Raw genomic sequence first — 7633 nt, 5'->3', positions numbered from 1 at the left:
GTAGTATTTCTGAAGTTATATCCGAATTTATTACATAAACGTCGAAAATTTTAGACCTGTACAGAACTGTATCTTTCATTATGGTAAACCGCAGTAATTTTACAACAGTGATGAAAAAGCATTTAAGCTCAACAAAAATTCTGACTTCCATACGTTTCCTAAAATCTACATCAGCGTAAATGTGGTCAAGGGATGTGTACTTTGCGGTGTGTTAAACAGAACGACTGAATTGAAGGATAGTGCTACAACAGCTTTAATTTCTAATTTTTGCACAATCTGAATAGCCGACAACGCCTTCAAAGCAAAATACGCAAATATAGGGATAATTTTACATTGCAGCCTGATTGTCACGAGTCTTTTAAATAATGTTGCAATATTTTACAGTTACGCTTTGCCGGTCTCAGATGACTTGTGAACTGACAAGTTAGTGGTGTCAGAAAATATGTACCATGAATTGAGACTTTCCGGCACTGATTTGAAAACAGCATGAAATTTTAATGAGTCAGCAAAGAACGACAACTTACTGATATAATGTTTACATAACTCGCGTGAGACAGGTCCAGCGATAAACGACCCTCGCTTTTTATAATGCTACTGCTCAAATGTAACAGAGGAGTTGTCAAAAACTTTTAACCATCGGGCTTGATCAAGTGATGTTTGGTTTTGTTGCAAATCTAATTTAAGCTTGCCTTTATTAATCTTGGGATTTTGGTCACCTTATTTGTAATGCAGTCGAACACAATGCAGTCGAACATAATTAATCGAGTTTTTCACTTGCATAGAGAGGTGTTAGTACAAAGAATACAACCAAAACTCGATAGAGTCATGTACATCGGGAAATTTTACATTGCGGTAACCGATTAACTTTTTTCGAACAAATGCTCACTGAGATGTTTTATCATCTTAACTGATACTTATTTTCACAGTATGCTTGAAATGAGAGAACACCGCCGGTATAGTCAGATTGATTAGTTCTGGAATACTACATTGCGCTACCGAAATTCAATCAATGCGGATAAGTTATTTTTCTTCATTACACTATCTGCGTAAGCGTTAATTGATACCACCTTGTGTAAAACCGTGATTGTAGCCGATCATTTGACAATCTGCAAAGTGAACGGGTCATGTATATGTTTCTAATTATTATAAACTTTTGCAAACCATGCATTATAACGGGCCAAAGTTGCGTGTTAAATATCGTCACTTGAATTGTTAGATTTCTAAAATTGAATTATTATATAATTTGGAAGCCCTTTAGAATTTCATTTTTATTAGTGTAAAATATATCCCTCAAAGTTTGGTATAAATTACTGTGCAGGTATTACATTTTGTTAGGGAATGATAAAATTTAAACACGGTTAATTATGGTGATGGTTTAGATAGTAAGGTAGAGGAAATACAATTTTTGAACATATATGAGAAATAATCAATTAGTCGGCGTCAACTCATTGTCTCTAGCTCACCAGTCGTTACACTTTTCAACTTTTGATAACGATCTGACGCGATCGATGTCGTTTTCTCACAACAATTACGAAAAGGTGCTGCGATACATTTTGACATAGAAAGTATGTCCAAAGAAATGTTGAGTCGCTGGTAAAGCTTTAGCTATAGCTATTCATAATAACCTTAAAGGTAACTAGGGATCGACTGTAATACCTGTAATCCGTAATAGGTGATGTATGCATGCATGCGATCCGATAAACTTCAATAGTTAGGTCGCGGCACTGGTTGTACTGCCAATGCAGATGTCTTCTTGGCAATAAACCTTGAAGATACATATACACTCAAGTTCAACTTAATAAATGAAGTCAATCTCTTCATGATCTTCAAAAAGCGACACTCAAGGCACAAACGTCTTGAGTCCATGAACAAATGGTGATACAGTTTCTTTATCATATAAAAAATTCTGTAAAATCTCGATCAGATTCGACCCTGCGGCGTAGGGCTAGCGAACACATCTAGCTGCCAGTTGAAGCCTGAACTCCGCTTTAATTTGCAGTGCTGCAGCAGTGGATATACTGTCGAACATCGAACAGAGCTTTCGTCAAGTGACATAAGTTTGAAGGAATCTACGAAGAGGATAGTTGCTACCGAGAACATCATACTCAGTAAAACTTAAACATTAACTACCGGGATCGGAATTGATGAGATGAAATCGGCAGATAAGAGACCGGTAACGGCGGCGTTGTAGCCACAATTGAAGCATATAACGAGGTCGCCCGCAAACCGTCGAACAAATTCGTTTCGCTGATTCGGGAATGCTTGAGGCTGTTTTGAAAGTCACGACACCTCCCAGGATAAATAATGCTCTATGCTGTTTAGATCTTGTCGTTACATGAAACTGTGTCTAAATTAGTCTTATTACATTGACGGTACACCATAAGGCTGGTAAAATTCCCTAGCCGGGTAATGGGTATCTTGATTTGACGTCCCAACAGCGAAAGACAATATGATTCACAAGCTGAAGTCACTGAATTGTATTATCTGATTGGGTTCAGTGCGGAAATGTGTGTGTATTCTGTATCAGACCTCCAATTCTTTTTTTACTGAGACCAATAAAATATGGTAAAATATAGGTGTTTACTAGACTTTTGAGGTAGAAAGCGCCTCGGGGACAGATATTCGGACTCCCAAACTTTGTCAACTCATTTCCGACCTACCACTTGTGGGGGTTCATTTTAAAGCTCATGGCGTAAGAAAACTTTTCACATGCTTAGTTTTTCGAAAATCGAAATTTTATTTTTCTCCATAGAGTTAACAAAGGGATAGCGGCCATTTTGAATTTAAAATATCGGTAAATCTTGCATAATTTGTGTCAATAGTACCAAACTTTGCATGGTGACGCCCGATTTGTATTATTGATTTGGCAAGAAAATAGCAAAAGTTTAAGTCTTTCCCTTTCGGGGTGCATACTACCTTATATGCGAAAAATGTCTAGGGTCGACGGGTTTTTTCATGGGTTGTTCGACTTACGGAAAATGTATATCTTTTATTTGACTTTCGTAAAAACAGCGTTTGGTGTATCCCAATTTCAAATAGATCGGATTTATGAATGAAAGTACACGAGACATACAGAGGTTGTGTTCACTACATAGACTTTATTTCTCGGTAGACGAGCTTGACAAGAGTAATCGCCCAAGATACGCTTCTCCAAATGTCTAAATTTCTTGGACTACTCGTTGGTCGTTCTGTCTTCCTGCAATGTCTATTGTATTCCTTTCCCTTGTCCGTTGTACTCCTCTCTCCCTCGTATTGTTTTAGAAAGGGGTTTCATCTTTAAGACATGACATTGATTATACGATAGATATGAATTAAAGAGAAAATGAGACATCCAATCATAAACATTAATACAGGTCTTCATCTTATATTTATTTGTCACAATTAATATTAAAACGTCATCGTGACACGTTGTAAACACATCATGTGAAATTCTCATTTTCCTTTACAAGTGTAGGCTACTCTTATTTTCGTTATTTGATATCATTCAAACGTCCGTTGCATTTAAACTTCGATAACAGCATCGTAAAGGCTAATTAGCGTCTTTGTGGATTTGCCGCCAATATGGTTAATATGGACTTATATAATTGAGATCTTGTTGTTTTAATGAATAATTTTGCTTGTGTCGATGGCCACCTTGGTGCATAAACCTTTGTGTGACATAAATAATCTCTGTAACAGATGAACATGCACTTGTTCACAGCCGAAGACCTGTACCTTTATCTATCAGAAAAGGTACATGTTATCAACGCTGATAAATTCACTCTGTAAGACAAAGCTAACAGTTTGGAAATATTTCACGAAGACATATCTTATTTATGTAATGTTTATATTTTCCATTTCTTAAATAATATTTCTACAAGAATGTTTCTCAGAAAGTTACGTGCTGCTATGGAACAGCAAGAAGAAGAATACTTCAGTGTGGGCGACGCTTCAAAATGTCTTCGAGACACATTCGAGAATTTGCAAGGAATCATGAAGACTGTCTAAATAGCATAAAGCTCTTCATAGGTCATTCATTATCATACATTACCAGACCTCCTCCTCCTCCTCTGATTGATAATCTCAAAAAAGAAACATTTCCTATTTGATGCTACTTAAGAATCAGCACTGAAGGCTTTAGTAGCAGTTTTGAAGGACTTTCCTCTCGAAAGTATCGATCAACGGACGGACACATTGACAAGTCATATATAGAGATTGATGCCAATGTCTACCTAAGATCAATGATTGCTCTTGACGAGGATGTTGTTGACGACCATGGATATAATATCTTATCTCAAAAAGACCAGGGCCGAAAGAGTTCTTCTTCAAGGCAGGCCTGGTTAGGAATGCAGACGTCTTATACACCAGGCTTTGTTGACCTGAAAGTCGGTAAAAACACCCAGACCATTAACTTCCACGACACCAAAGATTCTGGTAACAGAATATTTGAAGCAGAGGATGTACTCGATGAATTTCGGTTAAGATGTGAATACTCTTCATCGGTTCATAACAGATTAGCTAAAGAGCAAGTGACGGAGTTGAGGCAATCGGAAATATATATTACAACAAAGTTTCCAGCTATCAGTGTGTTTATCAATTTTCCAACAGATAAAACCTCACAGTGTGATTTTGCCATTACCATACCAGTCCATGGATGGCCATTTGTGTGCCGGGAATGGATGAACAGAACACGAGCGAGTGCATGGCCATGTGACTATCTTGTCTAAGAGGCTGTTGGCAAAGGTTGTGGACTGGTACCGAAAGCACCGAAGGACAGGGTACCCTCACCAGAATGGCGACTTTCTTTCTGCGAGGCAGAAGGTGTACTTGCAAACGATCTATCGAAAACTCAAAAGGATACCTTCATTTATTTCAAGGACATTGTGAAACACTACCTGACGCATCCCCTTTTGCGTGGCATTAAGTCCTATCATTTAAAAAATATTTTCTTATGGGCGTTGGAGAAAATCCCACGCGAGAGATGGACAGAGGAAGACAAAATGGCCGGATTAAAGACTTACTAGATGACCTGCATTCATGCGTAGACAAAAAGATTTGCCCTGCACATTTCATCCCAGAAAGAGACCTATTTCACAAAATGAATGACAGTGTTCTCATAGCTCTCAGTGAAAGACTTTCTGCCCTGAAAGAAAGGGAGAGATTCAAATATCGCCCTCTCTACAAGTCTCATTGGGAACCCGATATAGAATTCATGACGCGTGCGTTGGAAATACAGCATAAACTGCAAACTTGTGTGCATTTCAAACGCCTTAACCGTCAAAAGCAAGCTGAAGCTGGTAAGGAGCTGTTGCGAAACTCAATGGAAGATTTTACTCACAAGTGGCCTTATGACTGGAAACCCGACGATCCTATCTCTAGCTGGACACTGAAAAATGGTAACTTACAAATATTTCAGTTGTCGCATTCATCAACTTTCGAATTTTAGTTGTTATAAGCTACTCAGGATAAGTACTAATTAGGAAAAACGCATCTGGTGGAGGAAAATGTTTGCTGACAATTTCGTTCCTTTATCCTTTCCAATATTGCTTGTCATTTTAGTCCCAGGATGAAGATGGTTGATACCCAACTGTAATTTTTCTTAACCAAAGAGATACCCAACTGTAATTTTTCTTAACCAAAGACTTTTTAAAAACACTTAATTAATATTTTTATGTGATAAAATTGTCCCAAGAGTTCTTATAGCGTTAATATCATTTATGCATGAGACGTTAAGCACTATATCGGTAATTGAAAATGTAATAACTTTCTATTTTTGTTATCTTTTTCAGAGGTGGAAAGAATACTGGATAGGGATTTTGACATCTTCCTTGCACAGTACCGCTGAAGACTCGGGGGAATTGCTTGTTCTGCTCAATACAAATACTTAGACAGATACTCCATCGATATGGCAGTTACACACTGTTTTCAAAACTTTCACAAGTTCACTCTGGATTTGGTCAAAGAAAATGTTCATCAAATGGCGCCTAAGACCGTATTGGACTTGCTTCGTCGTTGAACTTAAAACAGACACTTTTCCACTTTGTGAACCTCGAGTTCAATAATATCCAAATGACGATCTACTAGAAGAATCAAACCGTAAAGTATATTAGCTAGAAGAAGTTTTGATAATATTTGTCCTGTTTTACTGATTATTTCTGTTCCAAGAAACGACTGCACTTCATTTTCTTCTCCTTTGAGTATGATACCTTTGTAATACAACGCATTCTATGCAAACTAGAGTCGCTTGGCTAAGGAATGCATACTTGCGATGCCTGGACTAAAATTCATATATTAACACTAATATTGGACAGTAGACATACACATACTTTTCAGCACTCGACGCTCGGTCATCACGGTTCTTAAAGTTATGCAACAAACCGCATTTTTTCAGAACAAATTTCGGGGGATACTAATTAATGCAGAGTAATATACATTCACGTTGAAAATGCCTATTGATGTATACAGAGCTGTAAAAGTTGTACAGAAAAGGCATGCCGTCCAGTCTCTCTCTTGTACTCATCTATCTACCTGTAGGTGATAGACGATGAACATGTTTACAACACCTCTTCGACACATCTCTCGGAATCAACGTTAGCAAACAACCTATGTAGAATGTAGTCTGTTCAATAGGAAGCTAGATTTCACTGAGTAACGATGGAAACAAATCAAACTATTTCCCTATTCAATATACTAGTTCATTTGCATTGAGATTCGAGACAATTACAAGAATGAATGAAAGCTGGCACATTTTTCATTAACACGGACAAAACGACGACGGAAGACATCACATTGATAATCTTTCGGTATGCCTTTCAGAGTAGAGTACAATTACACTTCTTCATAAAATCATTATGTAAAAATGTTGGAAATTATTCATTTGATAGGTGAAGTTTCCTACATTTGGCCTTCCGTTTGAGTAAATATGTAATCAATAATTAACAAATCATTCAGTTTGTTACAAATTTAAAATAGTATATTTCAAGTGATAATTGAACCTATTTTATATGGGTGAAGGGTAAATTGTGTTTTGACCTGTACGGAGCCGTATCTTGCATTATCATTGGTGAAGCAAAGTAATATTATGGTATTGATAAACCTCTGAGACATTTTCACAAAAATACGTGAAACTCATATTCTCGAATTAGTTTATCTGGGTAAATGTTTCACCCCTGACGCTAAATAAATTTAAAGATGACGTAGCGGATGAATCAGGATTTCTCCTATTTAAATGATTGAATCTAACCACAAATTTCGATAAATTTAGAAGTGCCGGCTTTCAATTACCTTTAATACAAAATACGTGGCCTTGCCTATCCCACTAGCAGCATTGTAAGTTTTTCCACGCTTTACAGGTTTTTCATTAAGTTACCGTCCGAATGAATATCATTAAATAAAACATAAGTGCTGTAGGCCTATTCATTTTATCCCGTATAGATTACTCGTCTTCAATGTAATTTCAATACTATTTATGGGCGACAAGAAAGTTGTCTTGCCAAGCTGTACGGGTACCTTAAAGGTATTCGGTCACCTGGTTTTTAATAGCTAATCACAGATTTTAATCGGGTTGCCGCTTTTTAAAAAGGCGCTCCAAACGACAAGCCTTGACATGCTTAGCAAAGTCGTCTGCATAATCTTTGACGTATCAAATATGGAG

At 37.2% G+C, this 7633-nt stretch overlaps 1 long non-coding RNA gene across 1 annotated transcript; it reads left to right on the top strand.

Moving 5' to 3' along the window:
- The first annotated feature begins 1809 nt into the window (after positions 1-1809).
- Positions 1810-7403, top strand: LOC139133881 (uncharacterized). The gene is made up of 2 exons (XR_011552667.1): positions 1810-5375; positions 5769-7403. It is a non-coding gene; the product is annotated as an uncharacterized lncRNA (long non-coding RNA).
- The last annotated feature ends 230 nt before the right edge of the window (positions 7404-7633 follow it).

Source organism: Ptychodera flava, chromosome 5 (genome assembly GCF_041260155.1).
Source record: "Ptychodera flava strain L36383 chromosome 5, AS_Pfla_20210202, whole genome shotgun sequence".
NCBI lineage: Eukaryota > Metazoa > Hemichordata > Enteropneusta > Ptychoderidae > Ptychodera > Ptychodera flava.
Note: the sequence above shows the minus strand (reverse complement) of the source record. Positions and strands in the feature narration are given on the sequence as shown.